This window comes from Hyla sarda, chromosome 10 (assembly GCF_029499605.1).
Source record: "Hyla sarda isolate aHylSar1 chromosome 10, aHylSar1.hap1, whole genome shotgun sequence".
In the NCBI taxonomy this organism is placed as follows: Eukaryota; Metazoa; Chordata; class Amphibia; order Anura; family Hylidae; genus Hyla; species Hyla sarda.
In genome coordinates, this window is record NC_079198.1 from 118,248,563 (window position 1) to 118,272,867 (window position 24,305).

The following is a 24,305-nucleotide window of genomic DNA, read 5'->3' on the forward strand; positions in this document are numbered from 1 at the left end:
CCAGGAGAAATGCAGAGGGAAAAGGTAATCTCCTTCAGATGTCACTTGTCTAATCCAGGAAGAAGTGCAGCGCCTTGTTAAAACTGAAATAGACAAATCTTCGGGTCCAGATGTCATCCACCCCCAAGTTCTTAGGGAGTTAAGTGATAGAATAGACTCTTATATCCAATATTTATATTTAAAGTGTACTTGTTGTTTAAAAAAAAAAAAAAAAATATATATATATATATATATATATATATATATATGATCCTGCATGGTTTTGTTACATTAACCCTTCACAGTGATGTTAGTGCTCTTATTGCTGTTATTGAGCCCCTAGGAACCCACTGCTTGGTATACAGCTAATTCTCATTCTCTACATTTCAGGGGGCATGGAGGGGGGCTGGGCTGTTTGCCAATAGTACTCACACAGCCATTTCATTTCCCTTACTTCTCTATCCAATGAAAGCACAGTATATTCTCCTCTCTGCTATACCATGACATAGTGCTGGAGAAAGTGCAATGAACAGGAAGATGCAAGGAAGGGGTTACAATAAGCATTAAATTGCTGCTACTGAGAAGCTGGGGGGGGGGGGGGGCGGAGGGAGGTAAACTGCAGCACTGTGGACTTACAGCAGTGAATATACTGGCATTTATACCAAGGGACAGTGGCCCTAAGCTTTCATTTACCTTTTAGGAACAGTGTGGGTAATTTTCACCAGATAGAAAGATCACACAGGCACACAATCCTGCCTTTCTTTCTGTCTATCTCCTTCACATAGCACATGCTAAGCCCACTTCACTCCCTGTGTTCTTTCCTGATCAAGTTGTTACTAGAGACAGATTTCCCCTAACCACAGGCAGTGATCAGTAGATTGCAGGGAAGGGAGACCCCTAGTGGTCAAGAATTTAGGGCTTTTTTCTGGGGTAAGGCATTATTTTATTTATTGTTTTGTAAATTAAAGGATTCATAAATAAATGTATGGATTCACATAGTCTATGACATGGATAGATGTTGTTTAAAACTACAGTGATTCAATAGGGACAAGGTCTGTTCCACAGGACTAGCACATAACAAATGTGATATCAACATTAAAATAGTGTCAAAAATGCAGTCTAAAAACTATAGGCTTGTAAATTTAACCAAGTAAATTGTTTTAAGGCATTCCTGTCAATCTGATCTTATCACCTTTTGTGAGAAGGTCAATTTGAGACTGGACCAGGGTAAATCGCTGGATGTCATATATATAAATTTTTCCAAAGCATTTGATTCTGTGCCACGTGCTAAAGAATGGTACATAAAATGCTTGGGCTGGGGGAAAATGTGGGTAAGTAACTGGCTCAGTGATAGGAAACAGGGGGTGGTTATTAATGATACATACTCTGATTGGGTGACTATAAGTAGGGTTATTTAGTGTAAAAAAACAAAAAGGGACCTATTGGTCATGTTGAGCAATATAAAATATAAATTTTCTCCTTTTACCCCTTGTAAAAATTCAAAAATTGGGTCTATAAGAACATGCGAGTGTAAAAAATGAAGAATGTGAATTTTCTCCTTCACTTTGCTGCTGTCACGATGCCGGCTGGCAGGTAGTGGATCCTCTGTGCCAGAGAGGGATTGGCGTGGACCGTGCTAGTGGATCGGTTCTAAGTCACTACTGGTTTTCACCAGAGCCCGCCGCAAAGCGGGATGGTCTTGCTGCGGCGGTAGTGACCAGGTCGTATCCACTAGCAACGGCTCAACCTCTCTGACTGCTGAAGATAGGCGCGGTACAAGGGAGTAGACAGAAGCAAGGTCGGACGTAGCAGAAGGTCGGGGCAGGCAGCAAGGATCGTAGTCAGGGGCAACGGCAGGAGGTCTGGAACACAGGCTTGGAACACACAAGGAACGCTTTCACTGGCACAATGGCAACAAGATCCGGCAGGGAAGTGCAGGGGAAGTGAGGTGATATAGGGAAGTGCACAGGTGAAGACACTAATTGGAATCACTGCGCCAATCAGCGGCGCAGTGGCCCTTTAAATCGCAAAGACCCGGCGCGCGCGCGCCCTAGGGAGCGGGGCCGCGCGCGCCGGGACAGGACCGAGGGAGAGCGAGTCAAGTACGGGAGCCGGGGTGCGCATCGCGAGCGGGCGCTACCCGCATCGCGAATCGCATCCCGGCTGGAAGCAGAATCGCAGCGCCCCCGGTCAGTGGGTCTGACCGGAGCGCTGCAGCGGAGAGAGTGTAGCGAGCGCTCCGGGGAGGAGCGGGGACCCGGAGCGCTCGGCGTAACAGCTGCTATTCCTGTGAAATACCTAAAGGGTTAAAACGCTGACTGAATGTCATTTTGAATACTTAGGGGGTTGCAGTTTTTATCATGGGGTCTTTTATGGGGTATTTCTAATATGAAGACCCTTCAAATCCACTTCAAACCTGAACTGGTCCCTGAAAAATAGTGAGTTTGAAAATGTTGTGAAAAATTGGAACATTGCTGCTGAACTTTGAAGCCCTCTGGTGTCTTCCAAAAGTAAAAATACATACATTTTATGATGCAAACATAAAGTAGACATATTGGAAATGTGAATAAAATTTTTTTGGGGGGAATATCCATTTTCCTTACAAGCAGAGAGCTTCAAAGTTAGAAAAATGCTAAATTTTCAATTTTTCATAAAATTTTGGGATTTTTCCCCAAGAAAGGATGCAAGTATCGACAAAAATTTACCACCATGTTAAAGTAGAATATGTCACGAAAAACATTCTCCGAATCAGAATGATAACTAAAAGCATTCCAGAGTTATTAATGTTTAAAGTGACAGTGGTCAGATGTGCAAAAAACGCTCTGGTCCTAAGGTGTAAAATGGCCTTGTCCTTAAGGGGTTAATCCCCCATGGGACTCATCTAGTTGGAAGCCTCTACGGTCCATTAAAAGGCATTTTATTTCCATTCTGCCCCCATTTTATCTCAGCAACTTTTTTTTTTTTTAATGAAGACATAGAGAAGACGCAGCAACTAACATCCATTAGTATCCAAAACGTAGTCTTTATTTCATCAATGAATAGTAAAAAATAACTTACAAAAAATAGCACAGAGGGGGAGATACAGGACTGAAAGACTAAGGAGTGTGTGGTTTAGACAGCCGTTTCGTGCCCAGACAGCCGTTTCTTGCCAATGAATAGTCAAAAAAGAACTTACAAAAAGTAGCACAGAGGGGGAGACATAGGACAGGAAGACCAAAGAGAGTGTGGTTCAGACAACTGTGTGGTGTGTGGTTCAGACAGCCGTTTTGTGCCCATGGGTGTCTGAACCACACGCTCCTTAGTCTTCCAGACCTGTGTCTTCCCCTTTGTGTTATTTTTTATACACTGCAAATTGATCCCACGTTCGGCCTCCGGGCCTCCTTTGTGTGCCGTTCCGTTTTTCTCCTCTTATAATCTCGTTTACAGAATCTTTTACTTGGGGACTTTCACCTTTTTTAGAAAATGTTTTTTTTCTTTTTACTTACAACACATATTCAAAAAAGGGGAAATAAAACAAACATTCCTTTTTTTGTTTCCTAAAGCCCCCTTGGGACTCATCTAGTTGGCAGCCTCTGCGGTCCATTAAAAGGCATTTTATTTCCATTCTGCCCCCAGGCAGTCATTTATCTGAGTTGTGTTGTACAGTTGCGCGTCTCGCTGGTGGTTACTTTGTGATTTCCTACTATCTTTCATGCAGTTTCCTCGCTTCGTTCTGCCTCGGAAAAAAAAAAAAACCCTCCCCACATCACAAGTGCGATGGGCCTCTTATGTGTTGTTAAGTCTGGATGTGTCGTATTCTTTAAACAAAGGAGAGATCTGTGGGAAGAAGGAGCTTGATCAAGGGAAAATAAAAAAATATATAAAAACAGTTGTTGCTCAGAAGCGGCGGCGACAGCGGTGAAGGGGGGGGAGGGGAGTCACATCAGGACATTCACATCACACGCAAAATAATAAAATAGAAGATACAAGTAAATGAAAACAGATTTTTTTTCTTCCTGGCATCTCCCTGTGAAAATCGGCAAGAAGTCCTCCAGGTTATTTTATATTTGCTCTGAGACGCAGGTTCTGAGAAAAGTTTCTTTGGCCTAGAACATTAAGGGTGGGGGGTCTAAAGAGAAGACAATTGTTACTTGTTTGTTTTCTTCACTGTTCTTAAGACAATGTTGTTCATATTCTTACAAATATATAAAGGGAAGCTGTACATGGATTATAGACTTTCCATTTAATATGGTCTATCTATCTCTTATCTATCTATCTCATATCTATCTATCTCATATCTATCTATCTCTTATCTATCTATCTATCTAATATGTATTTATCTATCTCATATATATCTATCTCATATCTATCTATCTCATATCTATCTATCTCATATCTATCTATCTATCTATCTATCTCATATCTATCTATCTCATATCTATTTCATATCTATCTACCTCATATCTATCTATCTATCTATCTCATATCTATCTATCTCATATCTATTTCATATCTATCTATCTCATATTTGCCTATCTATCTTCTATCTATCTCATATCTATCTATCTATCTATCTCATGTCTATCTATTATCTATCTATCTCATATCTATCTATCTATCTCATATCTATCTATCTATCTATCTAATATCTATCTATTATCTATCTATCTACTGTATCTCTTTCATATCTGTCTATCTTCTATCTATCTATTATTTGTCTATCTATCTACTGTATCTCTTTCATATCTGTCTGTCTATCTTCTATCTATCTCATATCTATCTATCTATCTATCTCATATCTATCTATCTCATATCTATCTATTTCGTATCTATCTATCTATCTATCTCATATCTATCTATCTATCTATCTCATATCTATCTATCTATTTCATATCTTTCTATCTATCTATTATCTATCTACTGTATCTATCTCATATCTGTGTTCCAGGTGTGCGGCCACTTTATTCGAGCCTTTTTTCTCAATCCCTTCACAGGCATCTTGAGTCACTGGGGTAATACACAAGGCCCCGTCCTTTGGTTTCCCCCAAGACCAACGAGATCAGAAGATGGATTTTCGGGAAATCCCATAGACTTGCATTGAGCTTCGACAAATATGTCTCCTTATTGCATTAGTTTTTGGGGCAAGTCTCAGACTAAGCAGTTGCGGCAATATCTAAACAAATATCCTGCCACAGGGTCCATTAAAGGAGTACTCCGCCCCCAAACATCTTATCCCCTATCCAAAGGATAAGGGATAAGATGTCTGATTGTAGAGGGTCTGACTGCTGGGACCACATGCCATCACCGGCATGGTGCCCCAGTCATCCGGTGCATGGAGCGGACTCCCTGTGCTGGATGATGGACGATCACAGCTGTCACGCCCCCTCCATTCATGTCTATGAGAGAGGACGTGATGGCTGCGTACTTCTGTCATCATAGACATGAATGGAGGGGGCATGACGGGAGTGGTGACGTCTGGAACATGGAAGGCCCCAAGCCACTTTCTGAACATAAATGTTCAGAACGCTGGGGTGCCGGCAAGGAGATAGGTGTTGCTAAGAGGCTGGACCCCCGCGGTCAGACATCTTAAGATGTCTAGGTGTGGAGTACCCTTTTAATGGAGGTATGCTTTAAGGTTGAAAGAGTTTTCTGGGCTTATGTGGTTGATGGGCTATCCTGGCATAGGTTGTCAATCAGTGATCGGTGGGATGTGTACAGCAACCCTGCCAATCAGCTGTTCGGTGCCTGAATACACAGAGAACGGGTTCAGGAGCGGTTGGCTTCTTTCACAGTGTGGTGGTGGTGCCAAGTTACTGCAGCTCCGGTCCATCAACTGTGCAGTGCGGGCACTAAATAGCTGATCGGCAGAGGTGCTGGTCACCAAATGATCACCAAATGATGGCTTATCTTGAGGATTGGCCATAAATCATATAAGCTTGAAATACCCCTTTAATGTAGGGATTTTCTGCGTTAAGAATGTTGACGGCCTATTTTTATTGATAGGCGCCGGGAGTTGGACCCTCAACAATCTGATATTCCTTACCTATCCTATAGATCGACCATTCATATTCTTAAAGGAGTACTCTAGTCCAGAGTATTCCTGCTCCGTTCTGCCCGGGCTGCAAAATAAATGAAAATGAACCCTCACTCACCTCCCTGGGTTCCCGCGGAGCGCCACTACAGCTGTTCGGTCCTCCGATCCATCCTCTTCATACTTCCGGGTATAACGAAGCGTCACATGGCGCTCAGCCTATCGCCGACCACCGCGATGTTCAGCCTCGGCCGGCGATAGGCTGAGCGCCATGTGACGCTTCGTTACACCAGGAAGTAGGAAGGAGATGGACCGGAGGACCGAACAGCTGTAGTGGCGCTCTGCGGGAACCCAGGGAGGTGAGTGAGGGTTCATTTTCATTTATTTTGCAGCCCGGGCAGAACGGAGCAGGAATACTCTGGACTAGAGTACTCCTTTAACTGCACTTTTAAAGTTTGATTGATAATTTAATAAACATGTCTGTGACCAATGACTTTCCATCCGACAATCGTGTCCTATTTATTATTGTTTGAGTATTTTGCTTCGCAGTGCGAGTTATTGCGATGCTGCACACGCGTCCTCTATCCGCAGTACACTAATGGTAGAGGAGGCTGATGTGCAGAACTGATGTTCCGGTAGAAAGATTTAACAGGCCTTGACCACAGGAATATGCACTTTTTGCCTTTTTCTTGTGGTCACAGCTTTTTCCGGAGAGTGTGTTGAAGTCTCCCCCGGGGGCCATTAGTACAGACACTCTTATACAATGTCAGGAGTTTTCATTATGCTGCATCTCAACCCAACTTCACAATCTGAGTCCCAGACGGAATCAATGCTGTGTATGCACAACATCGTGCTTTCCTAACTGATGGGTCAATAGAAGTCAATGTTATACTAAAGCCTTCTATACCTGTACACAGCACACGATCACACTCTGTCAGACAGGAGTCCTATTACTCAAAGAGAACTGCAACATTTTTCCTTATCCCCTTAAAGGGATACTCCGGTGGAAAACTTTTTTTTTCTTCAAATCAACTGGTTCCAGAAAGTTAAACAGATTTGTAAATTACTTCTATTTAAAAAATATTTTTTATCCTTCCAGTACTTATCAGATGCTGTATGCTCCAGAGGAAGTTGTGTAGTTCTCTTCAGTCTGACCACAGTGCTCTACTGCCTCCTCTGTCCATGTTAGGGACTGTTCAGAGCAGGGGAGGTTTGCTATGAGGATTTGCTCATGGACAGAGGTGTCAGCAGAGAGCACTATGGTCAGACTGGAAAGAACTACACCATGTCCTTTGGAGCATACAGCAGCTGATAAGTACTGGAAGGTTAAGATTTTTTAATAGAAGTAATTTACAAATCTGTTTAACTTTCTGGAGCCAGTTGATATGTAAAAATTTTTTTTTACTGGAGTACCCCTTTAATACAAAGATTTCAATCAAGCATCCTAAAATAGTCCTAGGAGAGGCAATATGCATGTTTGTCAAAAAATTGATTCTCTAGAAACAGCGCAACACTTGCCTAAAAGCTTTGTCTGGTATTGCAGCTCAGCACCGGGCAGTCCTTTCCTTGGTTAAAGTGGTACTCCGCCCCTAGACATCTTATCCCCTATCCAAAGGATAGGGGATAAGATGTCAGATCGCCGGGGTCTCGACGCTTGGAACCCCCGCAGTATAGCAAGCAGCACCCACCTGTAGCTGCTTCCGGAAGCGCTGGAGGATCTCAGGCTAATTCCTCCCAACCACGGGGACTGAAGATTGTGACGTCACAACTCCGCACCCGTGTGACGTCACATCCCGCCCCCTCAATACAAGTCTATGGGAGGGGGCGTGACTGCTGTCACGCCCTCTCCCATAGACTTGCATTGAGGGGGCGGGGTGTGACGTCACACGGGGGCAGACAGCTATGTTGACAGCTATGTTGATTAGCATCCAGCTTTACTCGGAACAGATAGAAAATGAAAACTACTGTGCAGTGATTTGCAGACTGCTCCTAGACTCAGAGGAGATGAGTCTTCCACAGTTAGGGAGAGAGAAGGACACGCCCCCTCCGTAAGGCAAGAAGAAAAAACAAGTGAGCTACATATAAATGCTATTTGTTATGGATATATAGGTCCTAAAAATTGTATGTACATGATCAGGATTAGGTACTGAGTAAGGGTGCATGCACACCATGTTTTTGCTATCCAGTTCCCGTATACGGTATTTCTTCAAAAACCGTACTAAAACGTATTAAAAACCGGATGTATTGACTTAACATTGCAAACCGTATTGCAAACGCATCATACGGTTATGTCCGTTTGGCGACTTTTACAGTTGGGCCCGGTTTTTCAGCCGTGTTCGTAACCGGAGTATACAGCGTTTTTAGGTCCGGTTGACCAACCGTATCCTAACCGGATACGTTTTTATTAACATGGAAGTCAATGAGAACCGGACTAAACCGTATGAGTGTACGGTTGCATCCGTTTTAATCCCTCCGTTTTTATTATTGCACATGCGCAATGCCAGCCGAAAACACCACCCACCTTCTAGAATGTTCTTTCTGGAAAAACTTTATTTAAAAACAAGGCGAACATTGACAGACGTATACTTTTTTTAGGGTGAAAACGGATACAACCGGATTAAACCGTACATCACGATTCAAACCGCATACAGTTTGATTTATGTGCGCACTGTTTAATATGGTTGAATCCGATTTTTGCCTATCCGTTTTTTACAAAAAAACTGATACGGGAACTGGATAGCAAAAGCGTGGTGTGCATGCACCCTAACATATCAAAAAATAATTTTTTTTGCACTATGACAGGTATGCTTTAAATATAAAGCACACATTGTAATAGCCATTTTTTTTAGATTTATGTTCTTTTTTCTGCATATGAATCATAACCATTTTTCTTGATTTTAGAATGTCCATTTTTTTTAATCACAAGGTCCTTTTAAAGGGGTACTCCAGTGTTCACTTATAAGATTCTTTCTGTCTAAATCTGCCACTAGGGGAAGTGTAGGAGCCTTTAACATGATATTTATTAAATGAACTTAATAATTAAAAAGAACCATGTGGTAGCTCCTATGCAGCAAAACTTTTATAACTTTAAAGGGCTGGGGGTGCAGTAAATTTTTTTCCCACTTTCATCCCATCTTATAGGGATTTTTTTATAGCACTGACAGAAAACCCCATTAACTCCAGGTCTGTGCAGGGGACTTCTGTATCAGAACAGCGGAGCCCTGACTGCGCTCAAGATTAATTGAAATTGAAAAAATACATTGTACAGAATGGACAAAGGTGTTCACTAGGAGTAATTGCGACAAGTGAAAGTTTTGCGTATGCAGTCATATTTTATCATCTCCTTTAACCTTCAGCTTCCGTACAGCCAGTTCGCTCTGGTTTTACTCGTATAAATAAATGCATCATTTGTTAGTCGCTTTGTATCCTCCATCAACTACTTTGTCAGCTTTAGAGGTCAACTGCGTCGGGAGTCGACTGTGAGAACTTCTGTCCCTTCTCATGTGAAGTGAATGGAATCAAATAAAAGCAGATTTATAAAAAGTATTTTCTGTTTACTTCCCAGCGTCCATGAAGGTCTCGTACAGGAGCGAACATGTCAGGAGGAAAACAGCGTCTGTACAAGGGAAATAAACTGTGCTACAAGGCTGCAGGGAAATAAGCAGAGGGTATAAGTGCGTAGTCTATCTATTATCTATCTATCTATCTATCACCTACAGTGGGGCAAAAAAGTATTTAATCAGCCACCAATTGTGCAAGTTCTCCCACTTAAAAAGATGAGAGAGGTCTGTAATTTTCATCATAGGTATAACCTCAACTATGAGAGACAGAATGAGAAAAAAAATACATGAAATCACATTGTCTGATTTTTAAAGAATTTATTTGCAAATTATGGTGGAAAACAAATATTTGGTCAATAACAAAAGTTACTCTCAATACTTTGTTATGCACCCTTTGTTGGCAATGACAGAGGTCAAACATTTTCTGTAAGTCTTCACAAGGTTTTCACACACTGTTGCTGGTATTTTGGCCCATTCCTCCATGCAGATCTCCTCTAGAGCAGTGATGTTTTGGGGCTGTCGCTGGGCAACACAGACTTTCAACTCCCTCCAAAGCTTTTCTATGGGGTTGAGATCTGGAGACTGGCTAGGCCACTCCAGGACCTTGAAATTCTTCTTACGAAGCCACTCCTTCATTGCCCGGGCGGTGTGTTTGGGATCACTGTCATGCTGAAAGACTCAGCCACGTTTCATGTCCTTGCTAATGAATGGAGGTTTTCACTCAAAATCTCAGGATACATGGCCCCATTCATTCTTCCCTTTACACGGATCAGTCATCCTGGTCCCTTAGCAGAAAAACAGCCCCGAAGCATGATGCTTCCACTCCCATGCTGCACAGTAGGTATGGTGTTCTTTGGATGTAACTCAGCATTCTTTCTCCTCCAAATACAACGAGTTGAGTTTTTACCAAAAAGTTCTACTTTGGTTTCATCTGACCATATGACATTCTCCCAATCCTCTTCTAGGTCATCCAAATGCTTTCTAGAAAACTTCAGATGGGCCCGGACATGTACTGGCTTAAGCAGGGGGACGCGTCTGGCACTGCATGATTTGAGTCCCTGGCGGCATAGTGTGTTACCGATGGTAGCCTTTGTTATTTTGGTTCCAGCTCTCTGCAGGTCATTCACTAGGTCCCCCGTGTGGTTCTGGGTTTTTTGCTCACCGTTCTTGTGATCATTTTGACACCACGGGGTGAGATCTTGCATGGAGCCCCAGATCGAGGGAGATTATCAGTGGTTTTTTATGTGTTCCATTTTCTAATAATTGCTCCCACAGTTGATTTCTTCACACCAAGCTGCTTGCCAATTGCAGATTCAGTCTTCCCAGCCTGGTGCAGGTCTACAATTTTGTTTCTGGTGTCCTTTGACAGCTCTGTGGCCTTAGTGGAGTTTGGAGTGTGACTGTTTGAACTTGTTATCAGTATAAAAGACACCTGTCCGCAACCTCAAACAGGAGCCATTAATAAAGGTAACAAGTGGAGGACAGAGGAGACTCTTAAAGAAGAACTTACAGGTCTGTGAGAGCCAGAAATCTTGCTTGTTTGTAGGTGACCAAATACTTTTTTTCCACCATAATTTGCAAATAAATTCTTTAAAAATCAGACAATGTGATTCTATGGATATTTTTTTCTCATTATGTCTCTCATAGTTGTGGCATACCTATGATGAAAATTACAGGCCTCTCTCATCTTTTTAAGTGGGAGAACTTCTATTTATCTCCTATCTATCTATCTATCTATCTATCATCTTTCTATAATATCTATCTATCTATCTATCTATCTATCTATTATCTGTCTAAGAAAGCGAAAAGAGCAGCACAACCTCTCATAAGTAAAGCAGCGGGTGCAAGCAGTAAGGACAAAAATGGTCACGGGACATACAGGACTATGCCACTGGTCGTGTATATACTTGGAATGAAGCAATACTGAGTACTAAAAAGACTAGGAAAATGGAAGACTTAAAAAATGCTGCCAATGCTATGCCTACTAATCCTACTTTTACCCCCACAGTTAATAATGCCACTTTTTTTTAGGACAAAGCGCAAGCAGATCAAGAGACCCACCAGACGAGGAGGCCAACGGCACAGGAGAAACTATAAAGACAAGGGGCCAACGGGCGGGTCGAGTCCCCCAACAACAATCACAGACCCAGCTGTAACATCCCAAAAAAAAGTGGTAAACCTCTCTTCTTTTTCATTGTCACAAGACCAGATATCATTATTGTTAAATGGTTAAAATTTTTGCCCTGTTAATTCACAGGATTGGTTTCAAACCGAACTTGACTTTGCACAGTTCTTACGGCGTGTCAAACTCAAGATATGGTTTCAATCCAATCCTACCAAAACAAATGTATTGACATGTAATGACACTACTCCATTTAAAGCATAAGATTATGCATTGAGAAACCCAAGCAATTTCCAACCTCCTTTAACTTCCAGTGCAGTGGATACTTTCCACTCACTGGTCAGAAAGGACTTTGAAAAATTGAGGCAAACATCCACCCACAAAACCCATAATGTGACCTACAAACAACATTTAGCACTGCAGGGACTGATCCATGACCACAATCTTGTCATCAAACAACCTGACAAGGGCGGTGCAATTGTGGTCATGGATCAGTCCAAATACACAGCAGAAGTCTTAAGACAACTTAATGACACTACCACTTACCAACCACTACAACATGACCCCAGACCACAAATTGAAAGACAAATCAGGTTTTACAACATGCTTTAACAGAAGGTATCATTGATGAGTCATTACATCAATACCTTCTGGTATCCCATCCAAAAACTCCACTTTTATACATTTTACCAAAGATCCAGAAAACATTGGTGGACCCTCCCGGTAGACCCATTGTCTCCGGGAGGGACTCTGTGACACGTCACCTTTCCATTTTTCTAGATCAGGTACTCCGACAATATGCCACTTCTGCCAAATCCTACATTCGTGACACATCCGATTTTCTCTTGCAACTTGAACAACTTACCATTACTGACAACATCATTTTGGCCACTCTAGACATTTGTAGTCTATACACTTCCATACCCCATGACGAAGCTATACAAGCAGTCAGTATACAACACCATTGTCTCTGATTTCACCCCAGCCAAAACACAATTTCTCATCACATTACTTACCATAATTTTGGAGAACAATTATTTTTCATTTAATGATCATCTCTATGCCCAGATAGCAGGAAACGTGATGGGCACGAACGTGGCGCCCACGTATGCAAACATATACGTAGGCGCCATGGAGGAGTCCTCCATCTATATATCGCCCCACTTTAGCCAGGTGATTTTTTGAATCAAATCAATCCACATATCCAATTCACACTTAATTGGTCCTACACCTCTGTAAATTTTCTTGACACCAGTTTCTTTTTCTGACAGTAATCTTCATACAGACCTTTACACCAAGAGTACAGATTGCAATTCAATACTCAGGTACAATAGGTTTCATCCTAAACACATAACCCGATCTCTGCCGATGAGCCAAATGTTGAGGGCACGTCGCATTGTGAGTAGGGAAAATAATGTCAACTCAACACTAGAATCCATGGCAAATAATTTTACCAACAGAGGCTACCCTACTGCCCTTGTAGAGCAGAGTAAACAGAAAGTGAGAACAATGGATAGAGGAACTCTACTCTCCTCTACCAGATCCACCAATTCACTCACACGCATTCCTTTTGTCACCACATACAGTCCCAGTGCCAATTAAATAGCCAACACCGTACGCAAGTATTGGCATATCATTCAAAAAAGCTTCCCAGACATTGTTGAATTCCAGACACCACCTTTAATATCCTATCGGAGACCCCCTAGCCTCCGCAACAAGTTAGTGAGGACCGACATCTCCCTTAATCAGAGCAGTAATCAAACTTTTTTTTACAGTACGGAATAAAGGCTCATATCCGTGCAGACAATGCATACATTGTAAACATATGATCAAAGGCCCCAATTTTGTCCATCCTGACACAGGTCAAGTTTTTCCCATCCGCTCATACCTCACATGCACTATGGACCATGTAATATACGTCCTTAGTTGCCCGTGTAACTACATCTACGTTGGCGAGACGACCTTGCCCTTTAAAAATCGGATTAATCAGCACCCCTATTCTATAAGAAAGCAACGACCAGACTTACCAGTCTCCAAGCATTTCTTGGAGGCTGGGCACACAGAATGGGTTTAAAAGGTTTACACTGCTTGACCATATTCCCCCTCTGAAACATGGTGGAGACCGCACCAGCCTTCTGAAAAAGAGAGAGTTATGATGGATTCACACACTTAACTCTCTGAGACCACAAGGTTTAAATGTGGAATTCGTGATCACCCCAGGTATCCTCAATGCTACTTAGTATTAAGAAAATGAGCTATTTCAATGTACGTTGCCTTTAGTTCCTTGGGTACAGGACCCACAGGCTTAGCAACCAATGGGCTTTAGTCCAGCCCCCTAGTATATAAGGAGCCGTAATCTCTTAGCTCTCTCTTTCTTTGCTCTTGATTCCTGGATCTCAAGCAAGCATAAAGTCCTGTATACTGCAAATTCATCTCAAGCATAAAGTCCTGTATACTGCAAATTCATCTCAAGCATAAAGTCCTGTATACTGCAAATTCATCTCATCTAGGCCAAAGCCTAAAGAACCTGCAGCCACTTCAAAACGTGAGTTACCAAGCTCCCTACAAATCCAGTGACTACTATTCAGCAAAAGAATATATCAGTAGCACAGTGGCCTGCCTAAATATCTACATAACTACAAGTCCCAGCAATCCTGCGAGGTATCCCGTGTCCCGGTTGCCTCTGAAGGAACTGCATAATTGTAAAGACTGTTTCCTACGCATTTCAAGTAAAAGTTCCAGTTTATTCAGAATCCCTGCTGTGGACATTCCTTTATAACAAACCGTTTTGGGTTGGTTGACGGCGGTTACCATACCAGAATAACCCCATCCTGGCGTCACGAACACTAAGGGGTTAATACCACCAGACCCTGCTACATACTGCAACACCCCAGTCACCACAAATACAATTTGTAATACTGGAATACCAGGTTAACATATTACTAACCATCCAGCATCTATGGCAAATTAAAGAAAATAATAAATGGAAAACAGCGCAGATCGGTTTCACCAGCGTATTGTAATGGGGCCTACATGAGTAGATGACACGTAGGGATAATGAAACGTGGGACTGGGAGAAAGATCAGAATTTAGACTTTCATTTTGTCAGGGATAATGATACGGACGTCTCCTCGGTTCAGATTAAAGTAATGGAGGTGCATGGAGTGTGTCTCATTCTCCTCTATTTTACAGATGGTGTCCGTCAGGAATAGAACGGATCAGATTCTCATCTGTACGGCGCAGGTTGTCTGATAGATACAGGGAATTACTATAATGGTAGGTCTGGTATACGGTGCTACTGACTGATAGCGAGAATAATACAAGATCCTACTGCAGTGTTTCCCAACCAGGGTGCCTCCAGCTGTTGCAAAACTACAACTCCCAGCATGCCCGGACAGCCGAAGGCTGTCCGGGCATGCTGGGAGTTGTAGTTTTGCAACAGCTGGGGGCACCCTGGTTGAAAAATACGGTCTTACTGCGATACCTGGAAAATTATGGAAGCCCCACAGATTTATTATTTCATAGCCAATACACAAAATACAGATAGAATGCAAAATCATATTTAATAGCTAAACATTTTTGGGGGAGATTTATCAAAACCTGTCCAGAGGAAAAGTTGCCCAGTTGCCCATAGCAACCAGTCAGATCGCTTCTTCCATTTTTAACAAGGCCTCTGCAAAATGAAAGAAGCGATCTGATTGGTTGCTAGGGGCAACTCAGCAACTATTCCTATGAACAGGTATTGATAAATCTCCCCCTTTGGCTCCATGTACATACGGCATACACATGAAAGGAAATTATTTCATTAAAGGGATTATCCAGGAAAAAAACAGTTTTTTTAATTTATTTTTTTAATATCAACTGGCTCCAGAAAGTTAAACGGATTTGTAAATTACTTCTATTATAAAATCTTAATCCTTTCAGTACTTGTGAGCTTCTGAAGTTAAGGTTGTTCTTTTCTGTCTAAGTGCTCTCTGATGACACGTGTCTCGGGAACCGCCCAGTTTAGAAGCAAATCCCCATAGCAAACCTCTTCTAGAGACAAGCAGAGATGTCAGCAGAGAGCACTGTTGCCAGACAGAAAAGAACAACTCAACTTCAGCAGCTGATAATTATTGAAAGGATTAAGATTTTTTAATAGAAGTAATTTACAAATCTGTTTAACTTTCTGGAGCCAGTTGATATATATATATATATATATATAAAAAAAAAATTTCCCTGGAAAACCCCTTTAACCCCTTAAGGACGCAGGACATAAATGTACGTCCTGGTGAGGTGGTACTTAACGCACCAGGACGTACATTTACGTCCTAAGCATAACCGCGGGCATCGGAGCGATGCCCGTGTCATGCGCGGCTGATCCCGGCTGCTGATCGCAGCCAGGGACCCGCCGGCGATGGCCGACGCCCGCGATGTCGCGGGCGTCCGCCATTAACCCCTCAGGTGCCGGGATCAATACAGATCCCGGCATCTGCGGCAGTGCGCGATTTAAATGAACGATCGGATCGCCCGCAGCGCTGCTGCAGGGATCCGATCATTCATAACGCCGCACGGAGGTCCCCTCACCTTCCTCCGTGCGGCTCCCGGCGTCTCCTGCTCTGGTCTGTGATCGAGCAGACCAGAGCAGGAGATGACCGATAATACTGATCTGTTCTATGTCCTATACATAGAACAGATCAGTATTAGCAATCATGGTATTGCTATGAATAGTCCCCTATGGGGACTATTCAAGTGTAAAAAAAAATGTAAAAAAATGTAAAAGTAAAAAAAAAGGGAAAAATCCCCTCCCCCAATAAAAAAGTAAAACGTCCGTTTTTTTCCTATTTTACCCCCAAAAAGCGTAAAAAACATTTTTTATAGACATATTTGGTATCGCCGCGTGCGTAAATGTCCGAACTATTAAAATAAAATGTTAATGATCCCGTACGGTGAACGGCGTGAACGAAAAAAAAAAAAGTCCAAAATTCCTACTTTTTTAATACATTTTATTAAAAAAATTATTATAAAAAATGTATTAAAAGTTTTTTATATGCAAATGTGGTATCAAAAAAAAGTACAGATCATGGGGCAAAAAATGAGCCCCCATACCGCCGCTTATACGGAAAAATAAAAAAGTTAGAGGTCATCAAAATAAAGGGATTATAAACGTACTCATTTGGTTAAAAAGTTTGTGATTTTTTTTAAGCGCAACAATAATATAAAAGTATATAATAATGGGTATCATTTTAATCGTATTGACCCTCAGAATAGAGAACACATGTCATTTTTACCATAAATTGTACGGCGTGAAAACGAAACCTACGCATTGCGTTTTTCGTTTTAATTTCCCCACAAAAATTGTGTTTTTTGGTTGCGCCATACATTTTGATATAATGAGTGATGTCATTACAAAGGACAACTGGTCTTGCAAAAAACAAGCCCTAATACTAGTCTGTGGATGAGAATATAAAAGAGTTATGATTTTTAGAAGGCGAGGAGGAAAAAATGAAAACGTAAAAATTTAATTGTCTGAGTCCTTAAGGCCAAAATGGGCTGAGTCCTTAAGGGGTTAAGGGTCTATTCACACATACAGTGTTCTGCGCAAATTTGATACGCAGGATTTTCTGCAACAGATTTCAATGTAAACTAAATGACTGAACACAGCTTCAAATCCTGCGCATCAAATCTGCGCCGCATACTGTACATGTGAATAGACCATTAGGGGGAGATTTATCAAAACGTGTCCAGAGGAAAAGTTACTGAGTTGCCCATAGCAACCAATCAGATCGCTTCTTTCATTTTTCAGAGGCCTTTTCCTCTAGACTGGTTTTGATCAATCTCCCTCTAAGGGTACATTCACACGTAGATTTTATGCACAGGATTTAATGCACAGGATTTCCTGCTGCAGATTTCAATGCAAACTAAATGACTGATCGCAGCTTCTAATCTGCAGTTACAAATCCTGCGCATCAAATCTGCGCAGGATCCTGTACGTGTGAACGTACCCTAAAGGGGCATTCCCATCAAAGCATTTACCTTGCACTTACCCCACTGCTTCAACTTAGCTGCCCGGAATGAGGGGCGGGACACCAGCGCCTGATTGACAGTTCAGGCAAGCGTTGTTACGGTGACGTCAGTTCGGCGCTTGCATGAATGTGCATGCTCTGGATACTGATCTCTTTTGGAGATCGGCATCGCATGTGTTTGGCATACATTGTTAGGCTGGATTCACAATACAGAATTCCTGACCAGGATTCCGCTCAGGAATTTTGGTTGGAAATTCTGTTGCAGCAGAATCCTGTTGCTGACCATGGGGTTCCGCTGCACAGTGCACACTACAGAATTTCAGCAACGGAAATTCAGCGCACACTACGGAACTTGTTTATGTTTATGGGGAAGGCAGTGTCCGCACGGTCCTAGTGCCGACTGATTTCAGTAGACGCTGCCCACACCTGGAATCTCCAGCAGCAATTTTTCTAGCCAGAGATTCTTGGTGTGAACCCGGTCTTAGTCATTACTTTCGACAGGTTTTACTAACCAACGTGTCATGGGACAGTAAAGCAGAGCCGGTGCGGCAGCATGGCGCGCTTTGACAGCACCATGCCGCCCTATGCTAATAGCATAGTGAGCTTTGCTAATCGGGTGTAATAAAGGGATTATGTGCAGTTTTCATCTTAAACGGAATAAAGGATAGGTGTCTTCCTATCTATTTATCTCATCTCTATCTATCTATCTATCTCATATCTATTTATCTATCTCATATCTATCTATCTATATATCTCATATCTCTATCTATCTATCTATATATCTCATATCTATCTATCTCATATCTTTCTATCTATCTCATATCTATCTATCTCATATCTATCTATCTATCTATCTCATATCTATCTATATCATATCTATCTATCTCATATCTTTCTATCTATCTCATATCTATCCTTCATCTATCTATCTGTAAATTAATCTTTCAACCTAATATTTCTTTATCTATCAAATATCTATTTCATATAATTATTTCTCATATTTTTTTATATCTTTTATACCTGGGTATACACAGTCCCTTACCTATATCTGTAACTTAAGATTCATCACTTTGTACAGGAGGCAGTATGTAGATTCCATTTGGCTTGGGCTTAAAGGGGTACTTCGCTGTTCAGTGTTTGGAACAAACTGTTCAGACCGCTGGAGCCGGCACCGGGAGCTCGTGATGTTATTGCCTTCCCCCTCATGATGTCACGCCCCTCCCCCTCAATGCAAGTCTATGGTAGAGGATGTGACGGCTGTCACTGTTGTTGTAAGTGAGAATAAGGCACAGTTGTTGTTGTTGTTGCTTTAAGAGAAGAGATCTTTCTGGAGAGGAGGAGGAGCAGGAAGTTCCTGGGACTGTGTGGTGTTCGGCTCTCTATGGCTGTGCAGAGCTGAGGAAAGTGTCTGGATAAAGTGGCCTTGAAAGGGAATATAGACTGTGTGATCCAGGGACTGAGCAACAGGATCCTGCCAGAGGAGACAGAGCTGAACTTTGATGCTACAGGCTGCAGCTGAGAACCAGAGAACACCTCAAGCAAGTTACAGAGCAAGGGACCAGGCTGCAGTGACCTCCAAGTGACAGAACAAGACAAGCAACCTGCAAAGAAACCCAGACCAGTGCATAAAAGACTGCAGCTGTAGACAGCAAGGGAGAGACCCAGAGACCTGACTGCAACCACCATCACAGAGACTGAGATAAAGAACCTGTGGCCTACAGAACTGTGAGTGTGCACCGGTGCTGACCTGTGGTAGGGCATAGAGCAGGTTCCCTTAGACAGTACATTGCAGCAACGTGTTCCGGTTAGTGGGAATCAGATAGGATCATATAGCAGAGTAGCCTTTATTTCTGTGTGTGCGTTGGCGGGAGCGCCATTTTATGTATCACGTTGTAGTTAACTTTGCTGTAAATCTATGTAAACTGTTATTTCTGTTAATATCATTCTCCAGTCATTTTACTCTGTTGGTTAATAAAACCGGTTTCTGCTTCAGCCTCATTATCTGCTGTACCGTACTCTAATCCTGCACTGCGGTCCCCTACTCCTCTGACCGCTACACACGCGCCCTCCTATAGACTTGCATTGAGGGGGCGGGGCGTGATGTCACGAGCTCCCGGCATCAACTCCAGCGTTCGGAACAGTTTGTTCCAAACGCTGAGCAGTGGAGTACCCCTTTAAAGCCAATATTTTAGTGAATTAAAAGGAAACTTTAATGAGAAAAACTCATTACTGTGTTAATTTTTGTGAACCAACCCCTAGTGCCTAATGGGAACACTCCCTAAAAGGAAAAAATTCATTAAACTTCAAGAAGAGAAGCTGAGAATCAAGTCCTCGGATGAGTCTCCAAAGACTTGTATGGGCAGCAAGTAACTAGATCTCTCAGTGAGCTGCTAGTCTGTCTATTCTGTAACAGAATTGAAAAACACAGAAAAGAATTGAGCAGTTTTTTTTAGATTGATTAAAAAATGGGGTGGGGGGGGGGGAGAAAATAAACTTGATTAGAGGAGAAAGAGTTATATAATATAATTATGCAATAAAACAAACAGACAATAGATCCGCTAGAAATATGTTATCGTCTCCAACGTCAGCTTCAGCTAGGAGTCGTGGATTTACCATACACTTAGTGATAGAGCAGAGAATTGTCAGTGAAGTCTTCCCATTGATGCACTTAACCCCGTGACACGCCGATCACCCATCAGCTGAGCGCAGTCATCTGCTAAATGTTGGTTATGCAAGTGGAATTTATTACTCCCTTAAAATGTTTACATGAGAAAACGTACACGGTTTATGTTGTACTGTTAGGTCTCTGTGCCAGGTTGTCATCTCGCCTGCTCTTATTTATTGGTCTGCAGACCATTATCAATTATGTCTACCTTGAAAGGGTCTGTTCACATTTGTGGCTTTTTTTTTTATTTTTTTTATTTTTCTATTGCATCTAAAAGAAAAAAAAACATAAATGAACTTTGCAATTAATTCTAATAAACCAAACTGAGATTCCCATAGAGCAGTGTTTCCCAACCAGGAAGCCTCCAGCTGTTGAAAAACTACAACCTCCAGCATGCCCGGACAGCCGAAGGCTGTCCGGGCATGCTGGGAGATGTAGTTTTTCAACAGTTGGAGGCAGCCTGGTTGGGAAACACTGCCATAGAGTATTACACAACAGGGCTTGACAATAGGAGTCAGCAAAAAACACGTTTTATTTTTTATAGTAGGGTACTCCACTGGGAATTTTTTTTTTGAAATCAATTGGTGCTAGAACGTTAAACAGAGTTGTAAATTATTTCTATTTAAAAATCTTAATACTTCCAGTACTTATCAGCTGCTGTATGCTCCAGAGGAATTTCCTTTCTGTCTGACCACAGTGCTCTCTGCTGACACCTGGCAACTGTCCAAAGAAGGAGTAAATCCCCATAGCAAACCTCTCCTGCTCTGGACAGTTCCTGACATCGACAGAGGTGTCAGCAGAGAGCAGTGCGGTCAGACAGAAAGGAAAGTACTCTTTAAAGGGGTATTCCAGGCAAAAACTTTTTTTTATATATATCAACTGTAAATTACTTCTTTTAAAAAATCTTAATCCTTCCAACAGTTATTAGCTTCTGAAGTTTTCTGTCTAACTGCTCAATGATGATGTCAAGTCTCGGGAGCTGTGCATGATGGGAGAATATCCCCATAGGAACTGCACAGCTCACGGGACGTGAGTCATCAGAGAGCAGTTAGACAGAATACAACAACTCAACTTCAGAAGCTAATAACTATTGGAAGGATTAAGATTTTTTAATAGAAGTAATTTACAAATCTGTTTAACTTTCCGGAGCCAGTTGATATATTAAAAAAAGTTTTGGCCTGGAATACCCCTTTAAGTATGGACAATGCTTCCATATTACAGCCATGGGGAACCAGTCTACTTCCCAATCAGGTTTTTATTGCTTGACCACTCTGTATCTATTTTCCCTGTACTAGGGGTGGAGGCAGGTCAGGATGACCTTAAAAATGGAACATCAATAGGGGCGCAGACCTCTGGGCTTCATAAATGGACGCTCATTGTGCCCGGCTTGTGGCGCTCCCACGGGAGCTGCACTTTCCGGTCTCCTGTCACTGGTGTTATTTGTCTCGGAGCGCCACAAGCCGGGCACAATGAGCGTCCATTTATGAAGCCCAGAGGTCTGCGCCCCTATTGATGTTCCATTGTTAAGGTCATCATGACCTTCCTCCACCCCTGCGATTGCACCGGACCTCCAAGTAGAAAATCCGGAGGAACCGGGAGGCTGCGACCCACTACCACAAGCTGTATCAGATATCATGCTCTAAGCATAACACCCTCAGGTAAGGGTCCAACTTGTTGTCCCTGTTTATTTTCATTTATTCAACCGTACCCCTGGTTTACCTGCACGAGGTGCGCACCGGCCTTTCTTCTCTTTTTGTATCTCTTGTCCCTGTACTGTGACATCACTATGTTTAGTATCTATGTACTATGACCTCATTGTGCTCTTTCTCACTGTACTATGAACTAGCTTTAGTATCAATTTACTATGACATCACTGTGTATTATCTCCGTACTGTGATATCACTGTCTTCTTCATTATCCCTGAATAGTGACACCATTATTGATATTTCTTATCACGATTGTGACATCACTGTTTGTTACCCCTGCCACTCACCGTTGTCACCGTAATAACAATATCCTTGATCCCACAGCTTGTTGCATACACCCGATGTCCTCCGGGCATCTATATTACTAGTATTGTTGATGTTTTCGTGCATGAGCGGTGTCTAAGCTTTCCAAGTATCAGCGACTGCTTGTGTTGTTTGTATTGCCTTTCCTGACCTCTTTCTAAAGCCTTGTGCCATTCTGTAGGGGTACAATTGAATACTCAGGCAGAAAGGATAATGTATCCGGCACATACGAGACTAAGAGTGTCACTGAAACGGGTCTGGATGGCAACCAGTGTGACACGGGCTAATCTGGTTGAGGTGGTGCTCAGCTCTAAAGAACAAGTATGTCACACAAGGATAAAGAATAAGAAAGCGGCACTCACCATCCAGTATGAGGCTTTATTCCCTCGCTGGAGGCATCACAAGTACAAGCGGGAGTAACGGTGTGAGGCAGGGGCAGCCTGGGCTGCCCCTGCCTCACACCGTTACTCCTGCTTGAAGTTGTGATGCCTCCAGCAAGTGAATAAAGCCTCATACCGGATGGTGAGTGCCACATTCTTATTCTTTATGCCTGTGTCTAAAGACCACAATCTCCAAGTTTATAGCAAGTACGCTAATAACTTGGACGCATGCCAATGCCAAGAATAGGAGTCCCTGTACCACTTGGCGAGGTCCCCGCGGTGAATGTAGAGATGGAAATCCTCCTACAAAAACAAAATAATATAAAAAATAAAAACTTTTTGACAGAAGGTGGAAACTGCTAGAGAGGTCAAACCGAGACGTACCATACTAGATCATGCCTCTATTTACTGCATAAATCTGACACATTTATAGCAATCCTACAAATTTCCATTTTATAAATAACAAATGTAAACCAGAGCTCGGGGGAAAGTCTATGAAACTGTCTGAGCTTCTGGAATATGCGGGTATAAATTCCCGTAAAATGAGATCATCTTATATGTGTATTCTTGTTTTATCTTCTAGTTGTATCTGGTGTTCATGGAAACAGGAACAAGAAATAAATGATGATGGAACCAGCATATTCTTTTACTGCATGATGGAAAACATCAGGTTCTGCTCTCGACTCGACATAAAAAATAAAAAAGTATAATAAAAAAGTGCACCGTGCATCAATGAATTCTACAGGTTCTTATTAGATTGCTCGAAATGAAGTCTACAAGACAGGTCACATGTTTTATCGTGGAACATAAAGGGCAAACTCAAAGCCTCCAAAATGTCAAATGGCTAACAAGAGAAGGGAACAAATAAGCTTTGTGTAGCATCACAACAAACAAAGAATCTCACGGGCCAAGATCCAAATGAAAGGACGTTCAGCTCTGGCCTATGGGAACCAGACCCATGAATATTGGTTAATGATTGTATAATGTTGTCAAACCACAATTCACATGCAAATCGTCTCTGAGACATTAGAGCCTTGCCAGCAAGTGGCTCAGGAATAAGATATTGGGGCAGATTCACTTTTCACTATTAATTTGGCATTTGACATCTATCCAAGTTGTTGGGTATCCTGACCTACACGAAAAACTAATTTCATCTTGCACAACTGATGGTGAATATATGGTAAATGTATCCAAAGAACCCCTATTATGAGGGGTCAAGTCCTGGGAAAAAAAAGAGTGGGAACTCACCCTAGATTTCCACTTAAAGGGGTACTAGACATCTTATACCCTATCCAAAGTATAAGGGGATAAGATGTCTGATCCCGGGGGTCCCGCCGCTGGGGACCCCCACGTTCTCCCTGCTGCTCCCGGCTTTCGTTTAGAGCGTTAGGTGCAGTGACAGAGGCTCATGACTCACGGTCACGGCCCCTCAATGCATGTCTATGGGAGAGGGTGTCACGCCCCCTCCCATAGACTTGCATTGAGGGGGCATTACTCTGTCGTCACGAGCCTCTGCCCTGCATCACCAGTCATCCGGATGTCTGGGACGCCGCAGCCGAGACCCCCGCGATCAGA

The 24,305-nt window shown here is 42.4% G+C and overlaps 1 protein-coding gene and 1 long non-coding RNA gene across 6 annotated transcripts in view; one reads left to right on the plus strand and one right to left on the minus strand.

Annotated features, from left to right (window-relative positions):
• On the plus strand, positions 1-23,414 carry LOC130294387 (uncharacterized). 2 transcript variants are annotated; one of them, XR_008848483.1, is made up of 4 exons: positions 1-138; positions 9,555-9,663; positions 11,581-11,722; positions 23,314-23,414. It is a non-coding gene; the product is annotated as an uncharacterized LOC130294387 (long non-coding RNA). The 2 variants fall into 2 exon arrangements; XR_008848482.1 differs by lacking the exon at positions 1-138 and having other exon boundaries at positions 9,277-9,663.
• Positions 1-24,305, minus strand: part of KAZN (kazrin, periplakin interacting protein) — a 563,135-nt gene that overhangs the window by 359,691 nt on the left and 179,139 nt on the right. The window lies entirely within an intron of this gene.